The 14,209-nt window shown below is 40.9% G+C and overlaps 1 protein-coding gene across 7 annotated transcripts in view; it reads left to right on the plus strand.

Annotated features, from left to right (window-relative positions):
- Tfdp2 (transcription factor Dp-2) overlaps positions 1 to 14,209 on the plus strand; it is a 124,107-nt gene that overhangs the window by 40,704 nt on the left and 69,194 nt on the right. For 3 of the 7 annotated variants that reach the window (XM_029543078.1, XM_029543079.1, XM_021206219.2), the window contains exon 4: positions 12,665 to 12,703. The exons of the other annotated variants lie outside the window; for them this stretch is intronic. The gene's annotated coding sequence lies outside the window, so the exon portion shown is untranslated. The remainder of the gene's footprint in view (positions 1 to 12,664; positions 12,704 to 14,209) is intronic. 7 annotated transcript variants of the gene reach the window in all.

Raw genomic sequence — 14,209 nt, forward strand, 5'->3', positions numbered from 1 at the left:
TGTGTGTGTGTGTGTGTGTGTGTGTGTGTGTGTGTGTGTGTGTGTGTGTGTTTTAATGGTCTCTGTCTGTGGGTATAAGGGTAAGTATTTTGAATGTAGTTAGGAATTATGCTGGCTTAGTAAACTGGTGGTTGTAGTTTTCTTCTAAAGTCCATGATTTTGTTAGCCTCAGGTAGTGACCAGGCTTGATGTCAAGCACTTTTACCTGCTGAGCCATTTTACTAGCCCCCAACAACTCAAATCTTAATTTCATTTTTTTGTGTTTTTTTTTTTTTTGTTTGTTTTTTCCTTTGAGGTAAGATCTTGCTAGATAGTCCAGTGTAGCCTGAAATTTGCTAATCACTGTTGTTAGTCAGGATTCTCTAACTTTAAGTTTATCTATCCCAATTATGCTTCTGAACTGGAAAGATACCCATAGGATGAGTTCAGGGCAGCTGGACCTGCTGTGAGTTGGCCACACTGTGTCTTGGGATCTTCCAGTATTAGTGCCAATTCAGAACCAGTATCCAGTGGACCCCAGAAAGTCTGCCTATTTCTTTTCTTCCAGTTGTATAGCTACCTTTGGTAATGGCTGAGGTTCCTCTGGGGAAGAACTGGAGAACGTCTAACAGTAAAACTTCGAGGTATTTTATCATCCTTCCTCAAGGGAACTCGGCTGTCCTCACTCAAGGGGTTTGGGTCAGCAAATTGGCTCAAGTCTGGAAATGGGTTCACAAGCCAAGATTATCTTTTGCCATGATCCAATGTAGACTTTCTTTCATTTGTTTGAGAATTTTTCTGCTTATATAGGTCAAACAAAAGTTCAGTAGGTTTTTTTTTTTTTTAAATCTATTTCATGCCTGAAAATACCATGACTATTTACTGGTATCAGAGGTCTCTATGAGTCATGCTACCATAAAATTTTCTTTGCCTGTGCTGACCATTACAGGTCAGGCCATTGTGGACACAACTTTGTCTGACTTGGCCATTTAGTGACTCGGTGCTGCCTTTGGTAACTCAGCGCTGCCATCTGGCCCCTGTGACCTCAAGCCCAATTAAACCCATTGCATTCAATTCATCCAACCGAGCAAAAGTTGGGTGCAAGGAAAAGGGCATCAACGAAGCTCTTCAAGTGTGCTGGTGCCTTCTCACCTTTTGCATCTTCTAGGATTAGTGAAGAACATGTCTTCTGGGCCTTCCCATTGTGAAGGATTAGGTTTTATATGGAGTATCCACTCTAGCATTGCAATTTCCACAGCTTTAAAATCTCTTCATCAACTTATTAAGCCAAGGGATATCAGGCATCTTCCGTTTCTTTTCAGTCGGCCATCTTTTGACAAATGCTCCAGCCAACCATTCATACAAATTTTTGATCCCCCCTTTTTTTAGCTGTCCAAGCTCCTGTATTAAACCTAGAATCTCCACTAAGAGGGTTCATATCAGTAAGCTCAGCTTTATCCAGTTTTATGTTTCTTCCACCATTATCCTAAACACTTAAAATCCATTCCCACATACATTCCACAGACTTGCACTTAAATGAATTAGCAAACTCATTAAGCTCTATAGTAATGTAGCACACCCCCTCATGGGCTGCACTTTATACTTTACCTCTAGGAGCCTGCTTAACCTTGAGTCTAGTATATAGGTCTAGAGGCAACAATTGGTGGGCCCTGAGGAACATCAGTGTTGTCTTGCCTGGTATCTCTTCAGAGAAAGTCACAGCTGTTTTAGCAGACAATGTAGTATTAATTACCTCAGTTAATGGTGAAAGAAGCAATATTTTCAGGGGATGGGGTGTATATATCTTTTGCTGAAGGTGGAGAGAGACTACTTCCTTAGGTGAGATAAACCCTTGAGAATCTGAGGGTTTAAAGTTCTCAGCTTCAATAGCATCCTCCCACACATTCGCATCCCAAGTTACAGGATCAATTTTTTTTACCAATTAATGGTCTTACTTTAGCTACTGTCACCTCCAAAGCTGGGACTTGAATTTTTGCTGTAATTCAACCAACCTTAAAATGAGTGCTTTGGTTTGTTTTTCCACAACTTGAGCTCTGTGGGTGCTGGAGAGAAGATTCTCCTCCAAGGCACACTTAGAAAACTTTAGACTGTTTATATGCCCCTGAAGCCAGTCAGTTTTGTTACTAAGTCCATCACCATATTCTGAGAATCTAGAAGTTGGTTAATTTTTTCACAGAGCTAGTTCTTTTCTTTTGTCAATTTATTCAGAGATGCTAGGAGCAACCGAGAAGCAACAGCATTTTCCTTATTTTTCTACAACTCGTCAAAAGTTTTATAGTCCTAGTTACCAAATCTGTTGCCCTCACAGTTGGTTAATCAGGATAGTCAAATGCATTTGTCTCACTAAGTCTGTAAAACTTTAGTGCTCTCTGAGCATGCAGGAGAACTTGAGGAACTGTAGTTGTTGGCAAATTAGAAAGCTATTCCAGATACTTAAAATATTCATCCTTCTGTTACTCTAGAACCACTCTTGGTACTAAAATCTGTATTCTCTAGAGTAACAGAACTTACAGAATGAATCTCTCTTTGGAAAAGGGATTTATTAGAATAACTTACAGGCTATGATCCTATAAGTCCAACAATGGCTGCCTATGAAGAGGAGTTCCAACAATCCAATTCTTGTTCAGTCCACAAGGCTGATGTCTCAGTTGGTCTTCAGTATACTCTGGAATCCCAAAGAAGTAGACCCTAGTGCTAGTGAAGGAATGGGTTTGCTAGTGAGGGCAAGAGCAAGCAGGCAAAGAGCTGAGGCTTCCTACTTCCATGACCTTTCTATAGGCTTCCAGCAGACAGTATGGTTTAGATTAGAAGTGAGTCTTTCCACCTCAAAAGATCTGGATTAAAGGTGAGTTCTCCTACTTCAAAGATCCAGATTAGAAGTAGATCTCATAGCCATCACAATCACCTGGACTGGCTTTGAACTGACATATTTTTCTGCTTCTGTTTCCTAAGTGATAAGGTTATAGGGCATGTGCTACCACGTTTAGCCTCATTTAGCTTATGACACATTTTAATTTGATTTGGGCTACTTGGAATCTGTCTCATGTATGTATGGTTTGAGACTTCGTCAAAGAATGGGCATTTTATACGCAGAAGCTGAAGAATTCCTTCTGATTGGGTCTCTTCTCCCATTTTCTACCATCATTTTTTTAACCAGACATATTTGTCTAAACTTCAGTTTTCTAGTTTTTTTTTAAGCCAGGGACATCATATTTTTTATTGAACTTTAGCAGAGGATATAGATTGATGTTTTTCTTTTAGTTAAAAGTCATAAAATATGGTGAATATACTATATTTTTGTTGTCATTTGATCAAGCATGACTATTGATCTCTCTAATTTTAGAAAACCAAAAAAAATATTTTATGGGAAATTTCTAGTTATCTGCAATAGGATTGTTCTGTGTTATTGAGGCATCCAACTTGAAGTGTGTGTGAGGGATGTCTGCAAACAGCAGTGCCAGCAGAGTAACAATCTATGTGAGGCAAGAAGGAAGTCTGCTTCAGCACAACTCAGTAGCCTGTGTTGGTCAAACTTCAAGAGTCTGACACTGGGTGGTTTATTTTAAGCATATTTAATTACAGTACAATTTCCAAAAAAAAATTTTTTTTCTGGTACACAATCCTATGTGCACAATAAAGCTTAAGGCATAATTACATTGAGACTCTTTTGCAAGTTCATGTCATCTCTTCCATAAAGATGGCTTCTATTGATAGACTACATGTATTATCCTAAGGGCCTGGGGAAGATCTGGTGTGGTCTCATACAGAGAGCAAGAGGTCACCTAGGCTATTAATCACCTCTGGTTCTGTTTGTAAGACTGGGGAAAACAGATGTGACCTCAGTCATAGGGTAGTTCAGAGGTCACTAGCTATTAACCACATCCATTCCCAGCCTTCTGGGCAAAAACAAAACAAAACAAAACAAAAAACCGACACACACCTCTTCCATTGGAGAGCCTCTGACACTCCTGGTTTCCCTGGGGCTTCTCTATGAGCTCCAGGGATTTGTGCCTTCTACACTCAAGGACTGCGCACCTACTAGTTTCTCAGCTTCTCAGGTGTGATTTAGCTATTGTTACTATTTTAAAGTTTATTTAATACATTCTTTTTGTTTTGTTTTGTTTTTCGAGACAGGGTTTCTCTGTATAGCCCTGCCTGTCCTGGAACTCTGCCTCTGCCTCCCAAGTGCTGGGATTAAAGGCGTGTGCCACCATGCCCGGCTAATAAATTCTTGTATGGGTATATTTACACATACATACAAACATACATACATACATATACTCACTCTACCCTGTAGTTCTGTTTCTCTTGAGAACCCTGTCTAAAACAACCATGTTTTTCTCATCATTAAATAATTGGCCTACCATGTGATACTATAGTTTTTCCAATTGTCAAAATATGGTCCATTCATTTTTTTTTTAAGATTTATTTATTTGTTTTATGTATGTGAGTATACACTGTTGCTGGCTTCAAACACACCAGAAGAGGGTATCAGATCCCATTACAGATGGTTGTGAGCCACCATGTGGTTGCTGGGAATTGAACTCAGGACGTTTGGAAGAGCAGTCAGTATTCTTAACCACTGAGCCATCTCTCCAGCCCCAAAATACTTTCTTATATTTGAAAATGCTAGGGACAAATGTAATATGATTATAACCATATAAAATGACTACAGAAAAACATTTTAAAGAAATAGTTGCTTTACTTTTGTATATAGGAGTTTTATCTTTTAAATTTTGTTTATGTATTTTAAACTATGTATTTAGTGTATGTTCCTGGGTGCATCTGTGCCTTAGTATATGTGTAGAGGTCAGAAGAGAGTCAGTTCTGTCCTTCTACCATGCAGGCCCTGGGGCTTGAACTTGGGATGTCAGGTTTGGCATCAAGTGCTTGTCTGCCCGGCCAACCCATCTTGCTGACACCCTTCCCCCTTCTTACTGCTTCTGTTTTGTTTTTTGAAATGGTCATACTTTGAAGTCTTGGCTAGCCAGACCCTTGCCATGTAAACTAGAGTGGCCCTAGGGTTGCAGCGATCCTCCTGCCTTTGCCTGCTGTTTTCCAGAATTGTAGGCTTGAGCCACTATACTTGGCACTTTTATTTTTTGAGATCGGAGTCTCACTGGGTGATGGTCTCCCCCTTTAATCCTAGCACTTGAGAGGTAGAGGCAAACCAATCTTTGTTAGTTCCAGGCCATGATGGTATACAGGGCAAGTTCAAGGACAACCAAGACTGAATAGAAAAACCCTGTTTGAGAGAGAGAGAGACAGAGAGATAGAGATAGAGACAGAGAGAGAGAGAGAAAGAAAGAGAGCGCAAGCAACAGGTAGTTAGAGTCTTGCTGTGTAGCCCTGGCTTCTTGATCAACCTCCAGAGCATTGGAGTTATAGGTATGAGCAACTATATATCGCTATTGTTTATTTTTTTTAAGTAGCATTTGACCTTGTTAGCAGCTTTAAAAAAAAAAAAAAAAGCTCTTAATTTTAGAGCAGTTTTAGGTTTACAGGAGATTATCAAAATAGTGTGAGGGGCTGGCTGGCTGGCTCAAGAGTGTGTGCAAGCTTGATGGCCTGAGCTCAGTCCTCAGAACCCCTGTAAATGTGGAGGGGAGGAAAGACTGCACAGCTCTCCTTTTATTCCTTGACCCCCCCCCCACTACGGCATGCATACGCTCTCACCTGTATGTCATGCACACACACACAAAATGCCTTTATTTTTTAAGTGTGGAAGCTGTTAACATGGCTGCTGGCTAAGAGCACTCCCTATTGCACAGTATCCAGATTCACTTCCCACCACATGACAGCTCACAATCACCCATAACTACAGTTCAGAGGACCCAGTGTCTTCTTCTGACTTCTATGGAACTGGGGCACCATACACATGTAGGCAAAACATGCACAGCCATGAGATTTTTAAAGAAAATTTTAAAATTCTTTAAATAAAAACAGTAGGGTCATAGTTAGGGTTACTATTGTTGTGATGAAACGCTATGACCAAAGCAACTTGGATAGGAAAGGGTTTCTTTGCCTTACAGGGCCACATCACCCACTGTTCATTGAAGGAACGTAGGACAGGAATTCAAATGGGGCAGGAACCTGGAGGCAGGAGCTGATGCAGAGGCCATGGAGAGGTGCTGCTTACTGGCTTGCTCAGCCTGCTTTCTACCAGCCCAGTATGGCATGACCAACAACGGGCTGGGCCCTGCTATATTGATGACATATTTATTCCTAGACATCTATATTTCCTAGAGGGTTGCCGACAGCCTGATCTTATGGAGGCATTTTTAAAATTGATGTTCTCTTCTCTCATATGAATTTAACTTGTGCCATGTTGACATAATACTATCTGGCACAATTTATCATTTGTCAATGTGACACAAAAAACATCACCGTTAAGCTACAACCTTTTCTTTCTCATTCATCCCTAAAATCTCATTAAAAACATAAATAACTTTAAAAGTTATTTACACGTTTACAATGTAAAAGTCTTTACAATTTTAATTCGATACAAATTCAAACAGATTAAAAGTTTAGTGCAGACGGTCACCATGCAGCATGGACAGGTGGAAGCACCCCAGAGGCCAGAGGTAGGCATCACCACGGTGAACATGCGTTTGGTGGTAAGATGGGAGAGAAAGAGAAGCAGGGATGGTTTGTGCAATGTGAAGAGAGGTGGAACTGGAGACATGAGGGTGGTGAGGAACAGCATGATGGAGTAGCCTGTACTGCCATGGATGGCCATGTCTGGGTCTGTGGCCCTGCAGCAGTATGGGGCTTTATTGATGTCTGTGGTCCATGTTACCACTAAAGGTTATGAGGACATTCCTGGTCTGGGCTGCCACCTGTGACTATGTTGATGTCTAAGGGCTGTGTAGAAATAGCTCTACCCCTCACCTGGGCAAAGCAGGATAGCTGGCTCTGGTGACAAGTGCTCAGGAGAGTTGGTCTACCACCAAATCTACCCCATTGATGAACTGCTGGTAGTTCGTTAAGGGGCAGTCCTGCAGAAGCAAAGCTTCAGGGTCTTCATGACACGGGGCAGCAACAGGATATATGAGAGGGGCCCCAGGGTTGATACTGTGGCAGAAGCCAGGGCCTCTAACCAGATCAGTGACTCATTGGGAGGAACATTTCCTTTTTTTTTTTTTTTTTTCCGAGACAGGGTCTCTCTGTATAGCCCTGGCTGTCCTGGAACTCACTTTGTAGACCAGGCTGGCCTGGAACTCAGAAATCCGCCTGCCTCTGCCTCCCGAGTGCTGGGATTAAAGGCGTGTGCCACCACGCCCGGCCCGGGAGGAACATTTCCAAGTAAAGCTGTTAGGACAGAAGGTTACACTGTGGGACACCACAGCTTCCACTCTAGAGATTTGTCTTTTTCTTTTGAGGGAAGGGTTCAAGGGTTGGGGTGGATATGAAGGGATGGGGAGATGAGTGGGATTGGAGTGCATGATGTGAAATTCACACACACACACACACACAAATCAGTAACTAGTTTTTTTTTTTTTAAAGTTCAGTCCCTTTAAAATATTCAGTCTGTATAAAAGTCCAAAAACTTTTTTTTTTTTTGAGACTGTTATTCTGTGTAGCCAAAATCTCTCAACTGTGGGCTCCTGTACAAATCAAAATTAAGTTAAATACTTTCTTACTTGAAGAGGGAAGAACCAGGGCACCATCACAATCAGATCAACAGAAAACCAAACTCTCAACAGTATATATAACACCATGTTCAATGTCTGGGATTCATGCATGGTCTTCTGGGATCCTGCAAAGGGTTTGGGGTTACTTTTCCAGCTCCACCCTCTGCAGCATACAGAACTTGTTTTCTAAGCTCTGTTCCACACCTGTGGTCCTCCCGTGCTACTGGCATCTTCAAAATTCTGGGATCTTTTACTGCAGCTGTTCTGCACTTTCACCAATAGCCTCTCCAAGGCTCTCTTTGTGGGACTAACCCTTAGCTTCTCTGCATGCCCGCCCACGCCCCCCCATCCTCCCCCATGTCCCCCCACTCCCCACTTCAATTCTCAGCCTTCAACTACCACTGAGGCTGAACCTTCACCAATGGCCTCTTCTAGCCTCTCACAGTTCCAAGCCTCACCTGCTCTCCCCGGTTCCTTCATGACTTTAAAACCAGTACCACCTGGGTAACTCATACTATCAAGTTTGACTGCTATTGCAAGGCACAACCTTGGCCACCTCGGAACACGTCTTTATATGATGAATTTTAGGAAACACTAACCAGATTTCACCTCAGTGATGCTGGTCTCTTCTTAATCACTGGTAATTTTTAGCTCCAGATGACCAGCATCAGTTGTCCTAGTTTTTTTAAAAAAAGGGGTTTTACTGTAGTAGTTCTGGTCTCCTGTTAAACATGGCTGATTGTTCCGTTCCAGCTGATCAGATAGCCCAGAGTCTTCACCCAGATGGCCTGGTGGAGTCCTTGTTCCCTCTGAAACTTCATAAGCCATGCCTTGATCATCTGCATCCTTCTCAACATTCTTATCTCCCAAGCTCCACAGAGCTCTCAACTCCCAATGGATTTTCTAGCTCAGATTTCCAAACTTCTTGCACAGTCCTTTTCAAAACATGGTCAGGTTGTCACATCAATATTCCATTATGCTGGTACCAGTTTGCCTTAGTTCAGGTTACTATTGCTATGATGAAATGACCGTGATCAAAGTCGCTTGGCTAGGAAAGGGTTTGTTTGGCTTACACTTTTCCTTCTTCACTGAAGGAAATCAGGACAGGAATGCAAAGGGCAGGAATCAGGAGGCAGGAGCTGATGCAGATGTCATGGCGGAGTACTGCTTATTAGCTTGCTCCTCATGGCTGGCTCAGCCTGCTTTCTTATAGCTCCAGGACCACCAGCCCAGGGACGGAACCACTCACAGTGGGCTGAGTCCTCCCTCTTTAATGACTAATTAAGAGAAGTGTCGGCTTGCCTATGGCCTGTTCTTATGGAGACATTTTCCTAATTGAGGTTCCCTTCTCTCAGATGACTTTAAATCGTGTTAACATAAAACTATCTAGTAAAGATGGTGTAAAGCACACATATGTCTGTCCACATACTTAGATGAAGTCTTACTGTGTACCTCAGGCTGACTTTTCAACTCCCCCCCTTCCCCCCAAGTGCCCTTCACTGTACCAGGCTGTATTTTAATGGAATCACTGGCCTTCATCACTTGATTACAAGTTTAGAGGTTAGAGAGTTTTATCTTATTCATTGCATTCATCACTGTCCTAGAGGACAAATATTTTTCAAAAGTCTATCTTATAGAATCTTTCTCAAAGTAGGAACATTGAAAGAATTTATGTAATCTACCTGTAGGTACTTTGACCACTGGCCAAACTTATATGTATTCTTGAAATCTGGCTCAGCCCCTCCTTGTCTCGTGTACTGTGTGTGCTACCTTTGGACCCTGTGCACACTTGTCACTACCTTCTCACGATTGCCATTCTCAGTACGGTTCTCCTACCAGACTGAGAGCTCCTTGAGGGCAGGGTCCGGCTGCTCGTTTCACTTTCAGAGTCTCATTAAGAGTCTATAGTTAGTAAATATTAAGCTGTAAAAGCTTGTTTACTGTAACCTACTCATAGTTCTTATCAAATCATTTAACTTTTGAGAAGTGAGGTGTCTCAAGCACTTACTTTTAAAACAAAATGTTAATGTACTTAGGAGCATGTTTTGTTTTGAGACAAGTATTTCAAGAGTTGGAAGGTTAAAGGTTAGTTGGACTGTCAGGTAAGACTGATTATATGCTTGCTCCCCGTGGTGAGTGGACAGCATCTGCAGCACAGATACACTGGGGAAGAATTCAAGATACGACATTTCCTCACGTATCTCAGTATAACAATTTAAAGCTGAACAGATTACCTCCTTCTGGATTTGAGATACTTCTGTACCACAGTTGACTTCTTGAGTGTAGTTAATTGAAAGCATAGAAGTGATCATATAGCCTGCCACCCTAGGAAAGCCATTATTTGTTCTAGTAATTCTTTTGTAACCTATATTGCCATGCCATCCGGGATTAAAGACAGTATTATTTCTGCATTTCCTTTGTTTACTTTCCTAATTTCACTGGTTAGGTCGATGAGAAAAGGTTGAGTAACAAGAAATCCTTCCCTTCTTCCCTATATCAGGAGGAGGAACATTTTGTGCTTTATTGTTTAGATAGGATGTTAGTCATGGATTCTTTTTTTTCACTGTTGCCCTATTACCAAGGAAATTTCCTCTGTGGGGTGTGTGTGTGTGTGTGTGTGTGTGTGTGTGCATGTGGAGCCAGGGTTCAGTGTTGGGTATCTTCCTCAGTTGCTCTTACCTCTTAGGTTTGAAGATAGGATCTCTTATTAAGCCTGAAGTTCATTGATTTGGCTAGGTTGGCAATGATTGTGTGATAGGCTATTTTTAGCTCATTAATATGGTAAGTTTTTATATTTCATACCAAATTTGAATTTCTTAGATAAGATCATTTAGTTACCTGGGTGGTGTCTCAGGCCTGTGATCCTTGCACTTGGGAGATGAAGGCAAAAGAGAACTGCTATAAATTCAATGTCAGCCTGAGCTTCAGACTGAGACTCTATCTCAGCATAACAAAACAATACCGACAATAAGAAAAGAAATTCCTAATTCTGCATTTGGGGTATTGTTGAGTAAAACCTTTATTGTGTTTTTAATCCTTTATTATCTTAAGAGATGATTGTGGGAGAATCATTGAATACTACTTAAAAGTATTACTGGTAATTCTCTAACCTTGGCTATCCTGAGACTCGTAATGTAGACCAGACTGTCCTCCAACTCTGAATTTGGACTGCCACTGCATCCTAAGAACTCTGGGATTAAAGGTTTGCCCTACCATGCCCAGCAGTGGTCAAAGTCGTAATAAATGTGGTGGTGTGGTGGGTTACATAGAGTTCCATGGTCAGTTCAGCAGATGCTGATCTATTCCTGTGTGTGCATGAGAGAGAGTGAGATCAAGGGGAGGAGGGAGGGAGGGAGGGAGAGAGAGAGAAAATGAGAATGAGAATGAGAATGAGAATGAGAATGAGAATGAATGGTCTCACATAGCCTGGTCTTGAGTCTTCTGTGTAGCCAACACTGTCCTCGAGACTATCATTCTCCTGCCTCCACTTCCCAGGTTCTGGGATTGCAATCATGTTATTCCCAGAACCATATTCTTTTCTTCATTTACTTGACAACTCAAACCCTGAGATACTTAGTACTAGTCTCTGCTTTATTTTGTACTACTTTGAGGAATAGGGAAATAGCGTATGGTTGCTATTTCTATAAGAGTTTCTTGGCAGACTTCTGAAGATAAAAGGTCATGTTAGAGTGAGTTTGGCCCCTTCCTTACTGGGCGAGGCATGGTGGAGGTTGTATTTTAGTGAACGTAGTGAATGGATCTGGCTTAGTCCTTGAATCTGTATTTGGTTTCAGGATATTTTAAAATATCTCAATGATCTGAACATAGACTCTTGCAACCTATTCTACAAGTAGTCTTATTTATGGACCTATTCACTGTAGTCTTTTCCTAAAGGATGTGATCTACCAAATAATTTCCTTACTTGTATTTTCTGTTTATCTTCAAGATAAGTATATTGAAATTACAATGATAGGCCTGTCGTGTGTTACATAACTAAATAATAGAATAAATGAGAATTCACTTTTGGAAATGAAGAGCCAGATACAGTAGCAGCTGCTAGTAATTTTTATACTTGAGAGTGTGAGGCAGGAGGATCAGGTATCCAAAGGCAACTTGGGTTACAGAGTTAGACCTCCATTTCAAAAAGCAAAACAAACACGTATACCAAAAAATAAGAGAAAGAAAAGACGATCCAAGCAGTTTCCAATTTAGAACAAAAGATTTAAAAAAAAGAAGGAAAGACCTAAGTAAAAGAGACTGGTCACTCTCTTGTCTGTTAACTGCTTTCATGGCTTATATTGGGGTGGGTAGAATTATGTAATGGTCTAGTTTTTAGCCACATATTCTAGAGGCATAAATACTAGAGTCCTTTTGTTTGCTTGTTTTTAGATTTATTTATTCTATGTGTCTTGCCTGCATGTATGTATGTATGTGTACATATGTTTGCATGGTACCCACCAAGGTTAGAAGGTGTCTGATGTCCTGGAACTGGAATTACAGATAGCTGTAAGCCACCTTGTGCATGTGGGAACTGAACCTGGCTCCTCCACAAGAGCAGTAAGTGTTCATAACTGCTGAACCATTTCTATAGCCCTTTAAATAGCTTTGATAATGTAGCTTGTTATTGCTTATCCCACAATAAAGTGACGGACTGGATGCCCCTCCCCAGGAATTATAGAAATACACCAACCTCTGCCTTCTGAGTACTGGAATTAAAGGTTCGTGCCTGTCTTTTGTCTTTTTCTTTCAAGACAGGGCCTCCTATAGTGTAGTCTGGACTCAAACTTTGTAACTGAGGCTGCCCTTGAACTTCTGATCCAGTGCTGGGATTACAGGGAGTTGCTATCATTGCTGAGTTTAGGAAACTTTTGTGCTAGTATCTTTCAGTTTGACAGTGTGCCCAACTTGCTTATCTACTCACAAGTTGTTGAACACTGGTCATATTTCCAACAGTGTGGTTGCTATGAGTGAGACTGCTGTGAGCTTCAAATAAATGTTTATGTGTTGACACACGTTTTCATTTTCCAAAGGTAAATAAGTACATACAAGTGGAATTGCTGGGTCATACGGTAAGTATGTGTTTAACTTTTTAAGAAATCACAAAGCATGTTTCCCAAAGTATTTAAGTTGATACCCCAATTAGCAATATTTTTAGTGTCCTTTCTAGTGCTTTGAATGGTCAGGGATTGATTTTGTTTGCTTTCTTTATTCTATTACAGTGAATTTGCTATCTCAAGATTGACTAAGCTTTAGTTACTTTTTTCTTTGTTTGAGGACCAGTGCCAGAAAGATGGTTTTAGTAGTTCAAAGTATGGACTGCTCTTGCAGAGTGACATGGCTGAATTCTAGCACCTATGTGGCAGCTCACAACCATCTGTAACTCTAGCTACAGGGGATCTGACACTTTTCCGTAGTCTCCATAGGCACTAAGTACATACATGGTACACAGACACACACAAGTAAAGTACTCCTACACATAAACAAATTTCAGAAGTATTTATTTGGAAGGATGTACATTTACTTGGGAGTAGGCACACCAAAGGTATGTAAAAAAACAGGGCAACTTTCAGGAGTTAGTTTTCTCCTTCTACCGCGTGGGTTCCAGTGATTTAACTCAGGCCATCTGCCACTGGCTTACTTTTTGAGTCTTTCCCTACCCCACCCCTTTCTCTTTGAAATAGGGCCTCATAGATCCTAGGCTGGTCTTGAACTTACTATGTAGCTAAGGATGACCTTGAACTTTTAATTCTTCTGCTTCCACTTTTAGAGTGATGGAAATACAGGCAGGTGACACCGAATACAGTTTATGGTGATCAAAAATAGAACTTTTTTTTTTTTTTCCCGAGACAGGGTTTCTCTGTGTAGCCCTGGCTGTCCTGGAACTCACTTTGTAGACCAGGCTGGCCTCGCGAACTCAGAAATCTGCCTGCCTCTGCCTCCTGAGTGCTGGGATTAAAGGCATGCGCCACCACGCCCAGCCTCAAAAGTAAAACTTTGTGCATGCAAGTAAGGCACTCTTACTAGCTGAACTACATCCTCAACCCCTTGCCTAATTTTGTATTGGATTGTTTATCTTACTGTTTAATTCTGGATATGAGTCCTTTATCATATGAATATAATAAACATTTTCTCCTATCTTATTACTTTTGGTTTTGAACTACATTCTTGAAGAGCAGTTATTTTTACATACTAATGTAAAGTTTACCGACTAAAAGTATGCTTTAAAGCATGTATCACATGCTTGTAATTAGAGGCAGAAGTAGGAAGACCTAGAGTTTAAGACCAGCCTAGGCTACATGGTCAATTTTAGATTAATCTGGGATGCATAGCTAAATTGTGTCTTGAAACAAATGAAAATACAGGATTATTTTATTAAAACTTTCTCCTACCTTTTTATTTAGAAGTTTTATAATTATAACTCTTTTTTTTTTAAAGTTTATTTATTATTATATGTAAGTACACTGTAGCTGTCTTCAGACACACCAGAAGAGGGCGTCAGATCTCATTACGGATGGTTGTGAGCCACCATGTGGTTGCTGGGATTTGAACTCAGGACCTTCGGAAGAGCAGTCAGT

This window comes from Mus pahari, chromosome 10 (assembly GCF_900095145.1).
Source record: "Mus pahari chromosome 10, PAHARI_EIJ_v1.1, whole genome shotgun sequence".
Classification (NCBI taxonomy): Eukaryota; Metazoa; Chordata; class Mammalia; order Rodentia; family Muridae; genus Mus; species Mus pahari.